A 23,978-nucleotide genomic window follows, 5' to 3' on the forward strand; every position below is an offset into this window, starting at 1 on the left:
GACGAAGGCTTGTATACACTGAAACTTACTCCTTCTATCAGGAAGAGGAAAGAGAAATACCCGAAATGAACAAAAGCCAAGCAACCAGAGATCTGTAAGGCACCTGGTATGAATTAGACAAAGTCCTGTCTTCAAAGTGTTTAATTTTCTCCTCTCATAAGTTGTCCACATCCTGCTTCTGTAGACCACAACCCTTTCTGCCCCTTTCCAGCATGAGGAAAGGTGGTGCCTATGTAGACATGGTCCTTGGGACTCTTGGGGTACTGTCTGCACTCTGCTGCAGGAAGCTTCCAAACAAACACATACTTATCAGTGTTTTAGAATATTCCTGCCTGGAAGGCTCTCCTTTTCTGGTCCTGCCCCTACAACATGGGATTTATCATTTGTGTAATGTCTACTAGCCACATGAGGAAACCCTACACTCTAGAGAGGAAAGGACCACACTAGATTAGGCCAGCATTTCAACCATCCTTGCTTTTGGCTTTGCTGAGGAAAAGCAGTACTTGTCTCCTCTTAGTCTATTCTCCCCTCCCAGTGAACCCCCCTTTGGTGGGATTTATGGCATCTACTTCCATTCCCGGTGCTTGCTCTGACACCCACGCAGGCGCAGACCCCGAAGCACATGCCCGTGTCCAAGGAATGAATAAAAGAAACCGTAGCTATGTCAAAAGTACGGAGAAAACCTAACTAACTAAACTAACCAGGTACTTATTGCCCTCAAACTGATTAAACCAAAAAGCACTTAACACTTGTATTTTAAGACATAAAAAGTTAGAGATACCATAACAAAATCCAAAGCGGCTTTGTTGAAAAGAATTTCCAGTATCAGTCTTTATTTGGGCCCTAGGGTGTGTGTGTGTGTGTGTGTGTGTGTGTGTGTGTGTGTGTGTGTGTGTGTGTGTGTATACCTGGAAATGAGTCCTTTCTCAAGCAGGATAGGCTAGGGTGGGCATACAGAATTCTTGGTGGTAATAATGTTCCAGATGTTGACCAATCATCTCAAGCTGACCCCTACCTGATAAAGGGAACATTTTGACTAGAGTACGTTTGGATATTTCAGCATCTCCCTTTGTTGCCCTTGTAACAAAATCAGCTGTCTCAGATCTTCCAGACTGCCATGACAAAATACTTGACTGGGTAATTTCCATTCTGCAAAAGTGTACTGCTCACAGTGCCAGATGCTGCTGCCTGCTGGGAGTGGTGTGGGAATGCGAGTCAGCTTCCTGTTGTCTTCTCGCTGGGTCCTCCCTGGCTGGAATTCCTTTATAGGGTTTCAATCTCATTCTCAAGAGCTCCACCCTCACAATTACATTACTTCCCAGGTTCCCGTATTGGAGATTAGGTATGGGCATGTGCATTTGGGGGGAAAGACAGACATATTCAGACCCTGGCACCTACAGATGTGGACTCTAATGAAATCTGAATGTTCTCTGTACGTCTCAATTCTGGGGCAGTTTCCAGCAAAAGAAAATGGTTTAGTGGTACAGATAATGTCTGTTGCCATGAAGAAAGGACAAACTGTGCAGTCAATTCGAACAGCCAACTAAACAGGGCGGCTGTGGAACAGACCATGCATTCATGGAGACAGCTGGCAGAACCCTCCTGGCAGCGATGACTATTGGCTTGCCCGCTATTGATGGCAAGCCTCAGTGTGTATATAACAGAATCAGAACAACATAGATTGGCTTAAGACATTAGTGTCCTTAAAGTTATATTTATGTAAGACTCAGCTCTAATTTGTCATAGGAAAAAAGAGAGAGCCTGTTTCCATTCAAATGAGCATAGGAGTCTTTCCCTAGTACTGTCTTGGCTTCAGCGGATGTGTAGTGCCTGTGGTAGAGTAAGGAAGGCCCTCAGGGATGTCGGTGTTGGTGTTTCTATGGGAGCATCAGTTTCTGTGTAAACCAATGGCAGTACGGCCATTTCTTGCAATGATTTTTAGGAGGTACAGATGCTGCGATTTTGGGTGGTGGAATGGTAAGCTGAGATATAAACAACTAGAGTAATTTGTTGGATGATCAAATTTCTTCATGATTAAATACAGTCAGAATGTTGTAAGGATGTTTAGGGGTCATATAGTAAAAGACCGTGGTGGCCGAGATAGGGCACATGCTCTAGGGTCAGCTAAAACATGATGGATTTGGGCCCACTGCTGTTCCTTTGGGATGGCTATTAAACTCTTTGTGATTCAGTTTCCTTATTATAAAATGGGAGGGAATAAGCGAGCTTACATGAGGCTTCAGAGTGATTACAGTCCCTGGTGGATAAAAGGTGTTTATAACCACAATCTGTTATCAAGAAGTTTTAGCCAAAGTGTCTAAAGCTCACTGTACAGAAGAGGGAAGACACGATTGAAGAAGGCTGGAGAGATGGCCCAGTCAAGGAAGCCCTGTCATGCAGCTGTAGGAGTGAGAACCCGAGTACACACCTCCAGAGCCACTTTTGTGCAGTCCCAGTTTTCCCATGGCAAGATGGGATTTGGAGGCAGGAGGATCCCCAGAATCTTGTGTGTTAGCTAGCCTGGAGTATACAGCAGCAAGCAACAAACAGACCCTGCCTCAAAACAGATAGAGGTCAAGGACTAACTCCTGAGGCTATTTTCTCACTTCCACGTGCACAGCTTCTCTCTCTCTCTGTCTCTCTCTCTCTCTCTCTCTCTCTCTCTCTCTCTCTCTCTCTCTCTCTCTCTCACACACACACACACACACACACACACACACACACACACACACGGGCTTATACAAGAAACTCCCTGAAATACGAAAGCAGAAAAAGCCTCACAGAATCCCACTTTCTTACACTGCCCCTATGGAGAAAAACTCTTCTCAAAGTTGTGACTAAATGAGGTTACAGAGTATTCCAAACCGAAGGCAAACAGAGAGACTCATCCCTCCCTGTCTAGAACACAACCCCGGGAGGAGGAACCTCTGTAGGAGCAGGGCCTCGGCAGGAAACAGAACTGTGATTGGCACATGGCTGGAGGCCAGAACAAGGACTGCAGAACTCAACACACTGGGTACTCAGTTCGGCCGGGCTGTACCTGTCTGAGAACTTTCAGGAGTTCATCCAGGCTCTCCATCTGGGGGAGACTCCCTGGTGATACACTGAGGAGGGGATGGGGAAGCTAAACAAGATCTGCCCAGGAGAGCAGTTATCTTCCCAGCACCAAACCTATTGGAGCTAGATCATAGTCTACCAGTATTGCGGTAAATAAGGATCAGGATAAACAAATAGGTCGAATAGATGTTTATTCAGGGAGAAATAACTTACAACCTAGACAGATGAACACCAGGAAATTCAACCCGATCCTCTCCTGTCCGAGTCACGCCAGAAAGAGAGAGCGCCTTCCTGGCCCCCTCCGACCTCCTTCCTCAGGTCACCTCCGCCCATCGCTCCACCCCCCCCAATGGGCGTGGTCAGTGCTACAGAAGGACTACCTCACTACATACCAGTACTTCCATTTGACTTAAGGTGAGGTTGTACTTCCCCAAAGTATGGTAGGCTGTAGCACGAATTCTAATCGGCATTAACATTAAAAAACACGGAGTCAGATATTAGGGGCGGGAGAAAGCTGAAAGATCAGAGAAAGATCAGCCACTAGTTCTTACTTTTACTGAATCCTCAGACCAAAGTGGTGATCCTGTCTCTAGGAATCCTCAGACTGAATTCATCCTCAGATTGACTACCTAGACTGCATCCATCTCTATGAATCCTCAGACTGCACTGAGCTCCTGTCTCCTCTTGCCTTTATATTCCTCTCTCTGTCTACCCACACCACTCCTGTCTCCACCTCCCTAGTGCTGGGCTTAAAGGTGTGTGATCCCAAGTGCTGGGATCAAAGGTGTGTGCTCTATTTCTCTTTTAGACTGATTCATCCTTCGGTAGCGCAGGGTGGCCTTGAACTCACAGACATCCATCTTCTTCTGTCTTCTGAGCTCTGGGATTAAAGGTGTGTGCCTGGCCTCTGTGACTAACTAGTGTGGCTAGCTCTACATTCTGATCTTCAGGCAAGCTTTATTTGTTAAAACATAAACAAAATATCACCACAGTAGGCTAAACATAGTGCTACTTGTTGAAAATGCATCTAATACAACCTAATAGACAGTGCTCAGCCCAGCCTACCTTCAACCTTCTTGGTCATCCAACATGACCCTACTCTAACTAAATGGTGAGCGGTTCCTGCAATGAGACATAGCAAGAATGGCAACATTCCAGACCAGGAATTTTAAAACAAAACAGAGCATACTTGTTCAGCACTTTCATAGAAAATGACAAGAACATGTATGAATGGATGGATAGTGGATATGGACATATAGAAAGTCTAAGAAGGGAAACAGAAATGTTGGTGATATTAGAAAATTCAAAATGATTCTGGTAGGTTGAGGAAAGAATCACTAAGTTTAAGAATATGAGAATACAAACTTCAAAAACTGAAATACGAAACAGAACAAAACAGCTCTCATCCCACAGGACAATGTGTACCTTCCATGTGACAAGAGTAAGAAGAATGTGACTTTCCTTCAATGGCATTACCAAAGGGAGAAAAAGTTAACAGTAAAAGAAGCAAACTTATAAGCAGTTAATGACAGAAAATTTATGCCAATTGATACTGAATGTAAACCACTCAGAGAACATCAGACAGGGTAAATGTAAAACAAATAAAAACATAGGTATCTAATGTAAAAAGTGTGCTTAGAGAAAGAAAAAAGAAAGGAATTGCTGTCAGTAGATCTGCATTGCAAGAAACTTATAATAAGATTTTAAAAGAGAAAGAAAACAAAAATTGTATGGAAAATTCAGCTGTATGAAATGAAATGGAGCAAGGCATAGTGGGTACACCTTTAGTCCCAGCCCATGGGAGACAAAGGCAGATAGGTCTCTGTGAGTTTGAGGCCAGCCTGGCCTTCATAGTGAGTTCCAGCCCAGCTAGGGCTAAATAGAGAGGCCTTGCTCCAAACACACACACACACACACACACACACACACACACACACACACACACACACACACGCTCACCAAAAAAAAAAAAAAAAAAACCAAAAAAGTAGAAAATATTTTTTAAAGGAGTCAAATAATGAACATCAAAGGTTGTATAGCAAATCCAAAGGAATCAGCATTAAAAAAATAGCTCCTTGAATAACTGTTAAAGAATATTGCTTTAAGGTGTGTTACATTTGTGTCTGCCGTGGAACATTTGTTTAATGATGCAAAGATGTGTTGCATTCTTTTATGTTTCATTTAACTCTGTGAAGCTGTGTTAATTTTCCTGATTGGTTTAACAAGGGGCTGAAGAGCCAATAGCAAGGCAAGAGAAAGAACAGGCGGGGCTGGCAGACAGGCAGAATAAATAGAAGGAGAAAAAGAGAGCAAGGGAAGCAAGAGAGATCAAAGAGGGGCAGCCACCCAGTCACCCGCCAGCCACAGAGTGAGAGTGAAAGTAGGATCATAGAAGTAAGACAAGGAAAAAAGCAGGGGCAAAAGGTAGATGGAATAATTTAAGAAAATCTGGCTAGCAACAAGCCAAACTAAGTCTGGGCAGTTATAAGTAAAAATAAACCTCCATGTGTGATTTATTTGGGAGCTGATTAGCAGACCCTCCAAAAGAATAAAAACAACAACCATAAAAGCAAAAATAAAAACAAAAACCCCAAACAAACAAAAATCAACCAACTACAATAACCATGACAGAGTTGTAGGATATGAGATAAATGCATAAGAATTGATTACTTTTCAGTTACCAGGAATAAATAAACAGAATTTGAAATCAAGACAGTACTATTTATGTCAACACACACACACACACACACAGAAAGAGAGAGAGAGAGAGAGACAGACTTCAATGTAGAAGCAGTGAAGTATGAAATCACAAAACTGATGAAAGATAAAAAAACACAGAAAAGAGAAATCTGACTGATCATGGATAGGCCCAGTTAATGTTATCAAGATGTCAATTCTTCTCACCCTTTTCCATTGTTTCAATTTAACACCAATTAAAATCTGTCAGCAACTTATTTTGTACACATGGATAAGCTGATTCCACAGTTTATATGAAAATTCAAAAGTTGCATAATAACCACTACAATATCAAAGATGTACATTGTTGGAGGACTTATGAAGACTTCCTATAGAGCAGGCGGTAGAATAGACTAAGAGATCCTTGACACAGAAAAGAACTCAGAAGCGGAGCTGTGTAAACACAGTTAGATGCTCCTTTATAAACTGTATATGGCAGCATGAAGGATGCTGAAATACTGTATCACCTCAATAAAGGATGCTGAAATACTGTATCATCTCAATAAAGGATGCTGAAATACTGGAAAGCCATGTACAAAAAGTACAGTTAACTGCAGATGCATTACAAGTGCAATCCTAATGCATGTAAGATCTAGAGCAAAATAACAGCAGAAGACTACACGTCTGAACCCTGTGAAGTGGGGACAGGGTAACCCTGAGGATCCGTATCCCTGGGTCTACAGCTGAGAGCTGTTCTGTGAGACCACATGAAAGCTCAACACCAAGTCCAGGATGGGTGAAGAGCCTACACTGCCCCCATGCTGGTAGTTACCACTCAGCCAGCAGAAACAAACAAAAACCTAGAGGGACATTAGTCTCTGGTGTTTCATAATTAAGTTTAAAAAAACGGTACATTCACCTGTCTTCTTTATGTTTCCTCTGGGACCAAAGACATGACAAAAAGTGACTCCCTGGAGGGAGGAGGTCTACAACCTCATGGTGTGAGGAGATCATGTCCTTCACGTCAAGAAAAGCATGGTGTTGGGAGTGGCTCACTGCCAGAGTAGTGAGCCCTTGCTGCCATCTGCATGCATCAGGAGAGAAGAATACCGTACACAACTGGCTCTTGGCACTTATCTGCTACTCTCCTTTTTTTAATTCAGTTCTGGATCCCAGCCTATGGGTTGGTGGCACCCAAATTCAGCATAGGTCTTTCTTGCTCAGTTAACCCTCTTCCTCAAAGTCACATCCAGAGATGAGTCTCCTGGGTGATTCTAAACACAGTCAAAATGACAATGAATATTCAGCATGTCAGTTTATAATTTAAAATAAAAATCACTTAACACACAAACATGCAGAGTAAACACATATGGAGAGTCAAGATGCTTGATATGCAGGAAACATGATGGGCAGAATGTAATAATACAATGAGGCCACCAAATAAGAAATAAATAAGGAATTATCAAATATCTAGATGCTGGGACAGTAAGATGGCTCAGCAGGTAAAAACGCTTATCCAGCCAAACCTGACTACCTGACACTCGTAATGGAAAAGGAGAACCAACTTTGCAAATTACCTCTGCCCACCCCCCACACTTCTCTGACCCACACAAGTGCATCATGATATGTGTGCCCTGCTGCCCTATAAGTAAGCAAATAAATAGACATAAAAGTACCTTTAAAATAACCAATTGGCATCAAATGAAACAACCGTTGAATAAAACACAGAAGAGAAATGACATTCACCATGTGTCTAAGCAGAATCACAGAGGGTGAAATGGAAGGCAAGGAAAGCAGTGGGGGTGGTTTTGCTCTTGCTAAAGGACTGTGGTCAGTGGGCGCCTGTCTTTCCTTCCCATGCTTGCTTCTGTGTCTTTGGAGAACTCTTTATGTACGTTCTCCATCCAATTACTGATTGCTTTGTCTTCGACTTGTGTAGCTGTAAGTGTTCCTTCCACAGTTCACACAGGTGTCTTACCAACTCTCAGGGTTTGTTTTGGTTTTATTTTCCTCTGTCATGTTCATCAAGGCCCACAGTTTTGGTTTTGGTGGATTCGCCTTGATCTCTGCCCTCTTTTATTGTGGGTGTTTTATTACTGTACCTAAGAAGTCAATGCCTAACCCAAAAGAGCAGAGGTATAATACTCTGTTTTTTTTTTTTTCTCTCTCTAAGCTTCTTATATTATACACACAAATTAGACACCAAGATCCACAAATGAGAAAGAACATTTTGCATTTATCTTTCAGAACCTGTTACTTCACTTACTATAAAAAAATAGTTTTATCCACATTCCTTTGTATTTTATAACTTAATTTTCTTTGTAGCTGAATGAAATTTCATTGCATGTAATCATTCATTCATCTGTTGATAGAGCTCCAGGATGATTTCATTTCTTTGTCATTATGAATAGAGTAGTAATGAATAGGGATGAGCAGGTATCTCTGTTGTAAGATACAGAGTCCTTGGGCTAGCCTGGGAGTGGTATAGAGAGGTCATGGGAGGATGCTGGGCTTTGTTCAAGCCCCCCCCCTCTCTGCATGACTTTGTACTATCTGTCTTACAGTCTGTTTGTTGATGTGTGGCATGTCTTGACTTGCAAATATTGAGCCGTCAGGAATCTCAAGAATAAAGAGTACTTGATTATGATGAACAATTTTCTCAATGTTTTCTTGAAAGCGGGTTCCAAGTATGTTGTTGATTACTTTTCCAGCTATGTTCATAGCTATGTTCATTGGGAAGATTAATCTTCAGTTATTATTTTTGCTGTCTCGCTGCACTTTTGGTGTCAGGATAATGCTGGCTGTGCCAGAAGGGTTTGCTAGTGTTCCTTCTTTTTCTACTTGTGTAATACTTCAAGAAACATTAGTATTAATTTTTTAGAGGTCTGATGGGTTCAGCCATGAATCTGTCTAGGTCTTTACTTACCTTTAACTGGAAGGATTATTTTTACTACATTGGTCTTACTGCTTGTTACAGACCATTTAAATCATCTTATCTTGATTTGATTTGGGACATCATTTCATCTAAAACTCATCCATTTGTTTTAGATTTTCCAAAGTATGTAATATATACTTTCAAGGTATGCCCTAGTGAGTTCTGAATTCATTAGTATCTTTTGCAATGGCTTCCTTTTCATCTCTAATTTTGTTAATTTAAGGCTTTTGCTTAGTTTGGCTAAGGGTTTTTCAATCATTTAGTTTTTCAAAGAAATACCTCTTTGTTTCATTGATTCTTGTTCACTTTCATGTTGTTAATGCTTGTTCTGATCTTATTATTACTCTCCATCTACTGATTTGTGGCTTGGCTTTCTCTTGGTTTTCCAATGCCCTAGAGTATATAAATAAGCTATTTATTTTCATTTTCTCTGATTTCTTAAGATAGACACTTACAATGATGAACAATGCTTCTTCAGACTGCTTTCATTATAATCTATAAGTTTTAGTTTGCTGTGTTTTTATTTTCAGTTTCTAGGAACCTATTGATTTCCTCCTTGACTTCCTCAGGCACCCATCCACCATTCAGCAGTGTTATTTAATCTGAATGACTTTGTGTACACTTTATAATTTCTCCTACTGTTGATCTGGAGACCTACTGCATAGAAAATAGAGTACAAGAAGTTATTTCAGTTTTCTTGTATTTATGGAGACTTGCTATGTGTTTTAATATATGGTCTAGTTAGAGAATGATCCACAGGCTTCTGAGAAGAATGTGTGCTCTACAGTGTTTGCCTGGAATGTTTGTAGAGGTCTGTTAAGACCATTTGATCCATGCTGCCATTAATTCAAATGTTTCCATTGATTTTAATTTATTTATTTGTTTTATATTGCTATATTTACTTTTATAAGGTAGGGTCTCACTATGCTACCTTAACTTGCCTGATATTGCTAAGTAGATGAGACTGGTATTGAACTCACAGAGATCTGCCTGCTTCCTTCTCCCTAGTGCCGGAAATTCAGGACTCACCACACCTGGCTTTCTGTTTATCTTATGATAGGCTAACCCTCTGTCAATGGATGAGAGTTGGATGTCAAAATTACCATGATTACTGTGTTGAGGTTAATCTGTAATGTTAGTGGCATTTGTTTTTATGCAGTTAGGTGCACCTGTGTTGAGTGTATGTCTAGAATTGTAGTGTCCTATTGATGGATTTCTCCTAGAGCTGTATGGAGTGACCTCATTTGTCTCTTCTGTGCAGTTTTGGTTTCAAGTCTTTTTTTTTTTTTTTTTTTTTTTTGCCAGATATGAGAACAGCAACATCCGCATGTTTCCTGGGTCCATTTGCTTGGGATGAATAGCTTTTTGCTGCTTCTTTTACCCTAAGGAAATATCTGCGATGAGATGTGTTGCTTGGCAACAATACACAGATGAAATCCTACTGTTAATTTTTTTAGTTAATTTATTTATTTTGCTGGGTAGGGGTGCCAAGTTTATGTGGGAGGTCAGAGAACCACTACCCCTTGTGGGAGGCATGTCTTCCTTTCCATCATGTGGGCTACAAAGACTGAACTCAGTCGGTGCACCTGGCAGTGCTTTTATTACTGAGCTATCTTTCTGTAGGGATGCTGACATTTTTAACTGATCTTCTGCCTTGTAATCCAATTCGCTAATCTCTGTCTTCTGACCAGGGAGCTGAGACTATTAGTATTCAGGGTTAGTACTGAAAGCAATGGATTATTTCCTGTCATTTGGGGTGGGAGTAGCTGGTAGTATTCATTGCCTCCCCATTCCTTCCCTGTTTCATTGTAACATATTCTTCTGTGTAACCCATGCATGTACAACTATGTATGCATTACCCCATGTTCTCTGCAGTGTGCAGAATTCCTTCAAGTATCTTCCGTAGGCTTATGGTCATGACTTTCTTAAACTTGTTTTTATCATGGGAGGTTTCTTCTTCCATTTTGACAGGTAACTGTGTGAGCTCTGGGGTGGTCCCAGCTTGTCGTCTTTCAAAACTTGAAACACGTCATTCCAAGCCTTCTTGATTGTTAAAGTGTCAGTTGACGGGATTGGCTGCTATTCTGGTAAGTCTGCCTTTACTTGGGAGCTCATGTTTCCCTCCTGCCACTTTCAATATCCTTTCTTTGTTTTAAATGTGCTGTCATTACCTGGGCGTCCCCAGAGCACACAGCAGTGCCTGTAGGTCAGTAAAGGAGGAGATAAACCGCTCTAGAGCTTTTAGGGAGCAGTGTCTGCTTTTTTGCATGGGAGCAACCACTCATATAGCAGAAGCCTGTGACTGGTTAGCACATTGCCTGGATTGGATAGTGCGCTCTCATGACACCAGGGACTTTTTGAAGCAGAAGCACATAAAAGAGACACGGAGAGTACAGATTCGTGCACAGGGCAACTGCCGGTTACTCAGGCTACTTCAGAATTCAGTGTTCTGACTTCAGGAGCATGGGTGCCACACTTCTTACTTAGAAGTACAGTGTGCAGAGTATGCTGGCTGCCAGGTCATGCTCGCAATTTCCCTACATACATCAGTAGTTTAATTCTCAGGCAATGGGGGAAGTCTTTTCTGGTCTTGTCCATCTGGTTTCCTGAATGCCTCCTGTACCCTGACAGGCACCTCTTTCCCTAGTTTGAGGGTATTTTTGCAATTATGTCACTGAAGTGTTTCCCTGGCCTTTGGAATGGGATTCTTTACGTTTTAATCCCATGATTCTTAGGTTTGGTCTTTTCATGGTCTCCCAAATCTGTTACAGTTTAGCTAGTGCTTTCTTAGTAATTCATCTTTCCTCTTGTTGGGATGTCCCAATCCCTCCACCTTGTCTTCAACCTCATGCATTTTGACTATTCCCCTCACCTATTTGTGAGGCCTCCCCACAGAGTTTTTATTTGCCTTCCCGCATTTTTCCTTTCTAGTATCTCAGTTTTGGTTTTCTTTAGTATTTCTACACTCTGTTATCATCTGACTCTTCCTGGGGAGCCTCCCATACCACCCAGGTGACTCCCAGGGCTAGATTCTGATAGATGCATAGCCTTTGTCAGGGCAGTGGGTAGGGTTGAAGCCATATGAACCTATGATCCTCTTTGGGGTGGCAGGTATGGCTTGAACCTTCTAGCAATGCTGTGAAAGTGGAGTGAAGCCTCATCGGCATGCTGACCTCACAGGGCAATGGGTGGGGCTGACGCTTCCTTGGTGCACAGAACACACCATCTTGACAAGCAGGGCTAAATCCCCACAGATGGTTTTTTTATCATAAGGAGATACAGGCATGACTGGAGCCTTTCATGTGTAGTCCTTGCCAGAATGACGAGTAGAGCAGGAGCCTCCCAGCAGGCCATGCTCCTAAGTTCAGAAGGCAGGGCTACAGCCTCCTGAGTGCATAGTACAGTATATTCAGATGGATGGTCAACATGTGTGATTACATTTCTTACCATGCTTCTAAACTTATAGATAAGCTATGCTACCACGTAGTCTTTAGTATGTATCACACAGACATGTGCGCAAAATTTTAACAAAGGTTCATGTGATTACTTCTATGCAGAGATTTAATTTACAGTATTGTAAACATTTGGACTGCTTTGTGGGAAAATGCCCTGAAAGCCTCTCAACCTGATGTGAAGAGTTGTGAGGCAGTGTGTGTGGTGAAGAAAACACCCTCATCTACTCTCACAGAGCGTTCTAACAGCTTTACTCAACAAAGGGAAATGATTCCGTAATCCAAAATAGCGGGTCACTACTGCAATAATCTTTTGTGCATGGCTCTACTTTTGAAGTGCTGGGCATCTGATTAGCTCTGTAAATTATATGCTATTATATATATATATATTTGGTGGTGGTGTGGAAGATCATTCAGGGTTAGAGGTCAAAGTTCTTGGAGTTTGAAAACCTCCTCTCCCTTTCATTTCAGAGCTGTAAAATTGTATCTCATCTCATAGAAAATAAGCATTCTCAGGGCAGCTGTGTACCCCCTTGTTCACCGCTCCACATCCAGAGTTTGGTCCAGGGCCAGGCGCAGGGCAGACAACTCAATAACCTTTAATAAATGGAAAAAGAATTGTCACAGGAACAAAGGAAGCGATAAAAGTCTTGATGGATCGCAGATGTCACTAATACACTTTGCTTCCTTTAATCTTCCCTTTCCTGTTGTCCCAAAGCTCTATTTCCACTGCAGCTGTGAGTCTCATGACCCCCTTTACATTAGAAGCACAGGGGAACTTAAACATCACCCAGCCACGGCCTTCCCCATTAAAGGTGCTGATGTAAGTTGCCTGTCCTAGCAATAAGCGTAAAGTGGCATGCAGGAAGTTTGGAAAGAATGAAGGAAGGAACTAAAGGGTGGAGTGACAGAAGAAAGGTGGCCTGTTCATATATACAGCAAATTTACTCCACAGTTATAAGTACAAATCATTTGCTGCCTTAATTGCCATTGATTATGTTATATATGACCCTCCTTCCTCATGTTAGCAGCGTTTCCAAACAAGTCAAATGTAACTATTCTTATGTATATAGACTGGGGTTGTATCCTGATTATAAAATAGTGGAGTTGGTGGCCAACCCTAAAATCTCAAGCCGCTGGCTTTGAAATTTCGACTCTTTGGAGAGGTCTCCTGGTCCCTTGGTTCTTTGTGGAAAAGACATTTTATTGTGCTCACTTTTCCAGAAAATGTTTTCAACTTCCCTTCATCTGGTTGTAGTTTTCATCCTCCCAGAAAGTACATGGGCTGCATATCCAAAGGCAGTCATGACTGTGTTAATGTTTCTATGTGAAATCAGCATTTTAACAACTAGGAGTGACAGCTTGTTACCAAGAAGCCTCTGGGGCCCAACCTTTCACACTGTCCTTAAATTAGAACCCTCCTGCCTTGCAAGCAAGCTAGCAGTGCACTGCAGGTTGGGAAAGCATCTTCTCTAAATGGCTGTTCTTACCAGCACCGGACTGTGCTTTTAAAACCTAAGTGGCCCCAGGATAGGGCTTAATGTGCTGTGTTTGGAAGTTCATCTAGTCAGGAAATTGTAAATATAAAGTTACATTTCCCTGTCACTTGTCATTCTACAGCTCATTAAATGTCCCCTAATTGCTTCTTCAGAATTCAGGGTCTTCACATTTCTTATTTCATTACCAAACTGAAAGCTTAACACCTGGGTCACTGGTGTTTTATTTGCTTCTCCAGGCCATCAAAGGAGCTTCCTTTAGGGTTGAGGACTCCCTGATTAATGAATTCGACTTAGAAGTCGAAAGGGAAAATCTTCCTAGTTTAGCTTGTTTTAGCACTCATTTTAATTGCTTCTATCTTCTAGTGACACATGATACTAGGGCCAGGAGTCTAGGTCTGGTAAGTGGCTAGCATGTCAAGAAAAACACTCACATTTAAATGAGTCAAATTCTTCCATTGTTGGTTGGATCCAAGCATCTTTTGAGCCACAAGGGAGAAGCAGACTTCATTGACCTTAAACTTATGGGACTCCCTTCTTTGATGCTCTTGGAAGACAACGAAGGCCATGAGAGTATTGATCCCTGAGTCACTGCAGGGAGGAGAAGGTGACAATCAGTGAACCGTAATGGAGAACAGTGTTCATCCTGGGACATTTCATTTTCTCGTAATTGTAGCCAGCCTACTACAGACTATTAACTGTCCCTCTGAATCACATAAAAATAGTGTAGGCACAGAAGCCACTTCCTCTTGCTGACTCCTTGTGAAGTCAGTCTACCTGTGTTGCTCACAATCCGAGTAAAGAGGGGAATGAATTGCCTGTATGAGGTGTGTCTCCTGGCAATGCGACTGTTTTTTGTTTATTTGTTTGTCCACCATTAAGCATTTCAAGAAATAAAAGGAAGAGAAAGCCCATGAATTATGAAGTAGAATTTGATTTTACCTGAACACAGTTAGCACCTGTGCATGTTCATTCTCTTAATTTAAGTTGCAAGAAATGCTCAAAATGCAGGCCAATGCGCATCTCTCCTTATCCATCAAGGCATTTAACAATGCATCTGCCTATGAGTTACCTTAAGTTGCTTTGCTTGGTGAGCACTGTCATTTTGCCAGGAGTTTACTTTGTTATTTGAACATACTTCGTATTAAAACATTAAAATATATGTTGTCATTTAAAGCAACAAGAAAAGTAAGATTTAGTCTGGGCTCATCCAAATGTGGCAGAGTGAGGATAGTTTGGAAAGAAAGACAATAAATGGCAATGGTGTTAATCCAGTTGTTGTGAAAGGCATCTGCTAAAAATGGGCAATCTGTCAGCCGGCTTTGCAAAGATGACGTGGGGATGGTCAGAGACTGTGCAAAACCATGGCACAGGTGTTAAAAAGGACTCGACTACTGGATGGAATTCAGTGATTTTCAAAGCATTGTTTAATACCACCCACCGGGATGGACGTGGACACAGTAACATCGTTAAAAAACAAAGCCTATATATTAAGCTTTACTCATAGTTCATGTTTAGATCGGGCCTGCAGTGATCTGTATCACTTGTCAGATGTGTAAAGAGTCAGGATGCAAAGTTAGTCTGTGCTTTGTTTGCATTCTCTAGTCGTCATCATCATCATCACCATCATCTCCATCATCAACCTATTTTCTTCTTAGTCTGAGTCTCAGCCCAGTGCTCCTCCCATGGCTGTTACCCATTCTTCTGGAAACCCATAACTCAATCCAGTGGCAGCTGGCTCTGGTCTAAAGATGGAGAAAGAACACAGGATTCTTATACTTCCCAATGTCCAAGGAAGAAGCCACAACAGCAACCTGTAGGGCTCTCCCTAGGAAGATATTATTGAAGGACTTGTCCAGCCTATACCTGTGGGAGTTTTTCAACCTCATCGTTGCTGTGGGTCAGCCTGTTAACTGTGGTTGCTACTGTTATTGCAAACCAGTCTTGTCACAGGAGGACAGTCAGCACAACCAAGGTCAGTCTTCCCGTGTGACATGTGACTGAGTGAAAGCTGAACCCTGGAGAGGTGCCACCTTCCTGGCCTGGTTTTTCTGCTCCATCCCCAATGGGCTTTTATCATTCTGCTGCTCACTTTGTCTCCCCAGCCTCCGCTCAGTCTCTGTATTTGTTACAGTGGGTTGTGTCTTTTTTTTTTTCCTGTTTGACATTTTCTAGAAAGAATGAGGAAGGTGAAGCCTTATTCTCCAAAAGTGAGCCACCCCAAACTTAATTGCAAGCTAATGGAGTGAGTGGCTTTGGTGAATAGAGCCATTGAGTGTGTGTGAATGGGGTGGGGGTGGGGGGACGCTTGTACCTGACTGACACCTGGTGTTCCGGTGGAGATAAAAACATTCTCCTTGATAAGGGAAAGCCAGCCAGCCACTTGCTTTCTCTTGTGAAGTTAGTTAGCAGGGTTTCCATCACTTTGCTGCCCTCCTGGGTGGGCCCTGGGGATTCTTCTCTGCGGATGGGAACTGAACTCCTGCAAGCAGCTCCCCCGGCATTTGGAGGGATGCCTACTTGCTCTCACACCCAGTCTCCTTGTAAGAGAAGGACAAAGTAATCTCCATTCATGGAGAACTGGACTCCTCTTAAACTGAAGGGCAAGTGTGTTATGGGAGAAGAGATCACCAGTGGGCCAGCCAGAGGCCAAGGTGGTCTCCAACCCATGCCTGCTCTGCTTGCTGAACACGGCACGCTCCCTACTATGTTTGAGAGCTTCAATGCTTCTCTTAATGTCTGTTGAGGGCTACTTAGGGTTTCTCCCACAGCAAAGCCATGCTGCTGTCCTCTGCAACCTGGGCCGACTCTAGCAGGGAAATGGACCTTCCTTCTCAAAGCTGCATTGTGGCACCGATTCTTGGCTGGCTCCTCTTGCCATTCTGGGGAAGCCTATCCATGTCTAGCAATACTATTGCTGTTGAATCTGAGAAGAGCAGCAATGATGGAGGATTGGGGAGTTAATGGTGTACAGTGTGTGTGTGTGTGTGTGTGTGTGTGTGTGAGAGAGAGAGAGAGAGAGAGAGAGAGAGAGAGAGAGAGAGAGAGAGAGAGAGAGAGAGAGAGTGCGCATGCAAACTCGCAGATACCCACTCTGTGGTGTCTGCTGTGCCCCTAAAGTGCCATGTCTCCAGTTGCCTTAATCTAGCTTGATGAACACTGCAGATTGCAGCCATGATTTGCTGATCCTGAAAGCTACTTGGGTCATTTAGCATCTATAACAGAGGAATCTGTTCTTTATAGCATAAACTTAACACAAAGCATACCTGTGCCTTATAACTGAAATACAATGCAAGCCACACATAATTAAAATTTCTAGGAGGCACATTAAAAAATATGAGTAGCAATTAAATCATTTTGATAATATACTGACCCTACTTAATTGTCTAAATATAAAATGTTACACACACACACACACACACACTTATAGTTAGAGTAAATACTAAGGAACCACTGAGGTATTTTGTATTGGTTACTTCATACAAAAAGTTCAAAGTTCTGTGTGTATGTTGGACTTAAAGAGTGTCTCAGTTTGAACTGGCTACATTTTAATCCATTAAAAGTGTATATTAGTACTATAAATTTAATGTGAGCATTTGTTTTCTTTGCAGGGTTGTTTCTGGTTGGCTAGCTTATGTGCAGATGTATACACATTAATTAAATACATTTAATGGAGTGGAAAGGAATTGGCTCCTTGCCCTGGTTCCCCCCACCCCTTAGAAGGCTAATGGTATTGACAAGCATATTGTAGCCTTTGGAGTTGTCCCTTGAACATGACCTTGAAGTTGCTCTTTGATAACCAGGAAGACGCCCCTCTTCTGGGGGGGAGCTTTGTGAGGAAGATTGGGGAGGCTTGCTCCAGGGGTGTGTCTGGCTCATTCAAACGCATTTGTTGACAATGGTTAGTGAACATTCTTGAGAGAAACTGATCCCTAGAGAGGACCACCAGGACCTGCATATCCAAACTTAGCAGAGCAACATTATTCTGGGTCACTATGGAACATCTTTTGCACTTCGCTGTTCCAAGGTCATTGGAATTTATTGTAAGACCGCTGTGTGGGAGCACGGGCCTTCTAGATGCTCTTCATTGGCTTTGCTTCTCACTCCCTTCTACAAGCAGCTCAGCTACTCAGCATGAGCTTGTGAGCAGTGGCGATCTGATTTTGGCTGAAAGGCCCTGTTTGTGTAGTCGCTGGACATTCACTCAAGCCTGTCTCTGCCCTTCCACTTTCCTTCTCTCTGCCATGGGTGGACTGGCAGGCCCACAGGGCAGTTACCCCAGCACACGTCCCTGCCTCCTTGTCTTCCCTTTGCCTAAACTTGGAAGCAAAGTTTCCAGTGGCAAGAACGACCTGATTGCAAGTTTGACTACTGTTTCATTCAACAGCTGCATTATTTTTCTGCCTTTGTCCTTTCCAAGTAATGCCGAGGACTCAGACTTCCATGTGACACACCCCCGGAGTCCCTGGAAAATTAAGAAAGGAGAAGGGCCAAGACAGTGAGCCATGACCATGGGAGCCAGGTCTTTGTCCATGGAAGGGCAGTAGCTCCGCCTCCAGGCAGAACAGTTCTCCTCCTTAGCTGAATTCAAGTTTTTCTTTTGCATTTAAGTGTTTGAGAAGCCTTGGGGAGTTATCCTTTGTTGAGCTGAATATTAGTGCAATTAATTCTCTCTGTTCAGAGGCAAGGCACCAGTGGGCCCTGCTAATTGCTTCAAGCAGAAAGAACTCCCAGAACCTTGGAGACTGTAGTAGAAGAATGATAAGAAAAGCAGCCAAAAAAAAAAAAAAAAAAAAAAAATGGAAGGCTTCACTTCGTTGTAGGGTTTTTGATGATTTATCATCTGTAGGGAAAGTCTCTTTAAAAAAATTTTTTTTTTGATTACTGAACAGGAGAACATTCAAAAGTAAGACAGATAGAGGCCCGCTGGGAATGCTGTGCAGCCTGGAATAGCTTAGGCTTCTGTTCAATCATTTCCCCAAACAGGAAACCACAAAATGTTGGAGATTAAGGTCACTAGATCATTGGGAAAAGAGCATAAGTTTGTCTGCAAAGCATTATGATGTATTGTGAACGGGCCAAAATGCAAGCATAAATCTTTCATGGAAAAATGCAACAGCAAAAGTCTGCCCTTCACACAAAAGCTCAACTTGCTTTCCCATTGCACCAAGAGGCTGGAGTTGTCTCCAGGAGGATTTCTGTAATTTTCCTAGTGAGGGGCCTGGCAACGGGAACATAAGGAGGCAAACCTTGCATTGTCTGTGGGTGAGGCATGCGTTTTACTTTGCCTCGCACACTTACAGATCAGACAGGTAAAGTTTAGGTTGGTAAGTGGGCCTCATGTCATTTACTTTCTATCTTTTTATATTGGTGGCAATGAAAACATTCCAACAGGAACCTTTGCATACAGTTCCGCCTCAAGCCCCTTCTACGTTATAGAGACTGTGTAAAAAACCAACCAAACAGGCAAGAACAAGAAAAAACCACACGCATCTCACTTTTCACCTCAGTTGTCTTGTGGTGTTCCTAATTTATTTGAGGCAAAGTCTAGGTTGAGAGAGCATGGAGCCTCTCTGGATAGATCTAAGGTCTGGGGCTATCTGGCTACGACCTTGAGTCTTAGGCCATCTCACAGCATCTTATACCGTACCTGACCCTGCTCCTTCGAGAAGGGGTCCTTGCGGAGAGTTATCCCCGGGTGAACTGCTGATTTATGAACTCTGAGAATCTGCGATGTTTATGGTTTGAGTTGCTAACATGATCAGCACTTCAGAAAGGCTGGAGTGATCCCAGTGCTGTTGGCCGCTCTTCTGAGGAAAGCTTCAAGGATGAAAGAGCAAGGGTGCCTCTCCTCTCCTGATTGTTCACTGTTTTGCAAGGTTTAGAGAAGTCAGCAGCATTGGGGCAAGGGCCATCCCAGGTGCGTGGTCCCTCAGCTACCCGTATACATATTTGTCTGTGGGCTAGCAAGAGGGGATTGAACAATCAAACAAATCACCATCGCGTCACCTGTCTTAGTGAGAATGCGGTCAGCTCCACCTCACCCAAAAAGCCACTTCCCTTCAGTCCAGATGGAAGTGACATTCAGCTGCCTAAAGGTCCAGAAAGGGGAGAAATAAATAATTTATTAATTTATTTATTGACATCTACTGATTTTTTTTTTTTTACCCCAGACAGAGACATGGGTACAAGAAAATATATTTTTTTCTATTCTAACAGCACCAATGTTGACTGTAAGAGACAACTGCCCTAGCTTCTGTGTGTGAGGACACTAGGGAGGGATGGAGCCATTGGAGGGGGGTGGGGAGACAGCGTGGTGTCAGCTTGCCATGGCTAAGGGGAAGTAAGTGTGCAGTTTGGCCACGTTCCATGGCTGTAGTTGGACTCCTATTACATATTTGATAGCTTAGGAGATTTAAAAACAATGGGGCTTTGTTTTGCTGTCTTGGAGGCTTCAAGACCGAGATCATGTGCCAGTGTAGTTGGCTGCAGCCAGGATCCTCTTAGTGATGCAACCTGCTAATTTCGGGTATCGTCACATGTATAAACAAACAAACAAATTCTCCAGGTGACCTTCTATTGCTAAGGGGCATACCTTCATGACCTGTCACACCCTTCTTCTGACTATGTGGCAGTGCGGATTTGAATTTTGCAGGGTGTGTTATGGCTTGGATCTGAAATGTCCCTAACAGGTTCATGCATCTCATGCCTCAGCTGGTGGCACTCATTTTGGAGGTTGTGGAGCCCTCAGAAAGTAGGGCCTGGCTGGCAGAAGTAAGCCACTAGGATGGGTCTTTGAAGGTGTCCTTATGGCCTTAGTCATGTATTTCATTTGGGAAATTCTAAGCTGCTGTGACTTTTTTCCTCAAAGGTGGCTCTGATGAGATTATTACTGAAAATGTTAATTGTTTTTCCCTGCCTGGGATGCTGTGAGCACTGTGTGCAGAGATCACATGACTCCTCCAATTCTTATATGGTTTTTATCCCCATTTTATGGGTGAGGCAATGCCAGGAGATGGGCCTAATAGCTTAATTGAGGTAAATTTGCTATTTCAGAGCTAGGGTGCAAACCTGGGCAGAGCCTGTGATGTCAACTGTAATCAGGCATTCTTCAGCCCAGGGGCTTATGTTTACCTTGAATTTGACTTGGTCTCTGCAATGATGCACTGTGGAAGAGGGTTATTAGGAGCATGGTGTGGGCTTGGTCAGACTTGAACTTTGTTCTCTGTATCCCACTAATCATGGGTCTGCTAATGTGCCTTTATGAATTTCTGCCACCTTTCATTGAGTATGGGACCCCTAACACTTGCCTTCTGGGCATTCTTTAACTGAGTTCTAGTGTTATTCAAGACTCTTGTTTTATAAGCAGTGCCTTGTGATCTTGAATTCCAGGCTTCTAAGTGCTTTCAGAGCAATTCTTTAATAATTTGTGGCTCCAACTTTCAAGAAAAACTGAAGTGCTATGACTAATGAGCATAAAATAAGTATTGGAAGGCTTCCCTCTCAAGAGTAGGGGTACTGAATGCAGACTTATCCTAGCTGCATGTCCTCCTGCTGCAAATCTGTGTGTGAATCTGAATGAAGGTCCATTGTGGATCATGAAGGTTTACTCTAGAAGGGCTTCGTGGATCCTTTTGGGTCATTGTAAGCTGATCTGCATACTGAATAAGAGGGAGCTGAAATTCTCTGAACAGTAGGTTTCATGCTGGGAGCCTGGAGCAAATGTTCTCATTGCCTCTCACTTCTCTTGTGGGGGGTGTCGCCATGTCTGTGCCCAGGAAAGCAAACAGAACCTCTGTGAGGTTAACAATCACATCTTGGTGCTTCTGGTCTCAGCATGCAGACATGAGTACTACTGGTCCAATGTTACATGTATCTAGATTTTTCTAGCTTTTAGCAGTGGAAACATGAAAGTATTGGTTAAGAGATATTAATGAATCACAAAATTCTCAGAACTTGTGAAGGACAGAGATGAGAAAATAAAGGAACCAAAGAGGTTTTGGACATTTACATAGGAGAAGGAAGTCTGTGCACTGTTCAGGTCCCCCATGTCCCTTTGCCCGCCAGCCAAATGGTAGGTGAAAAGCTTTGAGTCCCTTGTGCTAATCCACATACCTTTTCTTCCTGCAGAAGAAGGAAACTGTGAGTAACAGTCTCTGAGGAGCTGTGCCCAGTGAGTACTGGGTACAAAGAGTAATAACCAAGAGAAAACAGAGTGGACCTGACAAGATAAAACAGCAGATGACTCCATATCACATGGCATAGAACCTCCACTCTCCAAGCACTCACAGATTTTATGAGAGTGTGGAATAGGGCAGGTGCAGCAAGCACATAGAGACACCCTTCCTCAGGCAGCTCATGGCATTCCACAGCAGCCCCAGGAATTTCACAGATGTCTTCAGGGTGTAGGTGTAGACAAGGCCTTTCAAAAGCAGACTCTAGCAACACAGGAAATAATAACATGAAAAGCTTCTTCACATCAAAGGGAGCGAAGATATAGCCTACAAAATGAGAAACAATTATTGTCAGCCATACATCTGACAGGGGATTAGTATCTACATTACATAAAGAACTCCAAAATTAAACAACAAAAAATTAATCCAATCAGCATATAGTCAAAAGAATAGGACAATGCCCAACAGGAGTATAAATGTACAATAAGTTAAAAAAATGTTCAACATATCCATAGTCCTCAGGATAACAAATCCAAACTATATGGAAAGGTAGACATTTGCACTCCCAGCACTAGGGATATGGAGACAGGAAGATTCCTGGGACATGCTGGCCAGCTAGCTTTGCTACTGGGCTAGTGAGAAGTTTGCCTTAATAACAAACCAACTAAAACAAAGTAGACAGTGGCTGAATAATAACACTCAGGGTTGTTTTCTATCTCTCACATGCATGTATGGGCCTACACCCCAACATTCATAAACACACACACACACACACACACACACACACACACACACACCAAACCCTAAAACCAAACCAAAACTATGTGGTGATTCTATCTTCCCCCAGTCAGAATGGCTATCGTAAAACATAAGATTGAGAACAAATGCTGGAGCAAGGATTGGGTGGTGTTGGTAATGGAACTTTATATGTTATTCTTGGGAGTGTTGTCTGGCATACCCATTGTCAAAGCCATTATGGAGGTTCCCAAGGAAACTGAAGATAGAACTATCATATGGCCCAGCTGTAGCACACCTGGGTACATAGCCAGAGAAGTCCAAAGTGAGCATGCCACAGAGGTGTTGGTACATCCAAGTTTATTGCAGCACTGTCCTCAACTGACGGTAGGGGCTCTGCCTAGATGTCTATCAACATATGTGCAGATAAAACAGATGCTGACTAGAATACACACAAAATGGAGTTTATTAAGCCATAAAGGAGAACAAAATTTTGGCACTTTCAGTAAGATAGATTGAATGCAGGATCGTGTTATAAGAAATGATGCTCAGAAAAATAAATATTATGTTTTTTTCTTTTATAGATTGGAGGTTTACACATACACACACACACATCCATACACGCAGCATAAAAGTAAACTGAGGGAGAAAAAGTAGGAAGGGGAGTGATGGACAAGAGAGTGACATGAAGATAAATAAGAACAGAGAATTTTATAGAGTTGCACAGAAATGTCATAATGATACCTAGGATGTTTATAATGAATATAGACTAACAACAAAATTATAATAAAAACAAAGAAGGCTGTCCTTATGGCAGGAATTAGACTCTGTCACCATCTGTGAAAATACCCCTCCCCATGCATTCTTTTCTTACAAAGAGAGAAAGGACTGAGAGAAATACCTCAGCAATGGTGAACAAACTGTCCAAGGTTACCTGTGGAGACAAGAACTGGGTTTCACACCCACTCATCTGAAGTTTCCAGGGGCTTTGGGTGACATTGGTAACACTGACCACTTAGTCACAGGAACCAGCACTTCCGTTTTGTAGGATCTAGGCTGCTTTCTGAAAGTCTGGGGGTCCACTTAGTAACTCATACCCTCATGGCTTCCTTAACACAGTGACCACATACCTAGCCCTGCCTCAGGAAGGTATGCATAACGTCACATGTTAAGAAGTGCACTTTAGAATACAGATCTAAACACTTTTCCTGTGCCTTGTTTTTCCACTTATCCATGTGTTTATGTATGTGTGCATCTATGTACGCATGGATGATTGTGCCACAGGACACATGTGGACACAGTAAGAGCTGTAAAATGAAGTCAGCTATCTTCATCCACATGTGGGTTCCAAGTGTTAAAGTCAAACTTGGTGGCAAGCCACCTTACCAGCTGAGCCACCTCACTGGCCCACCCTCTGCTTTTCATCAAAGATGGAAAGACTGTTGTCTTCCTG

General features: G+C 42.6%; 1 protein-coding gene across 1 annotated transcript in view; it reads left to right on the top strand.

Moving 5' to 3' along the window:
• Window positions 1–23,978, top strand: part of Cpvl (carboxypeptidase vitellogenic like) — a 106,777-nt gene that overhangs the window by 48,530 nt on the left and 34,269 nt on the right. The window lies entirely within an intron of this gene.

This window comes from Phodopus roborovskii, unplaced genomic scaffold (genome assembly GCF_943737965.1).
Source record: "Phodopus roborovskii unplaced genomic scaffold, PHOROB, whole genome shotgun sequence".
Classification (NCBI taxonomy): domain Eukaryota; kingdom Metazoa; phylum Chordata; class Mammalia; order Rodentia; family Cricetidae; genus Phodopus; species Phodopus roborovskii.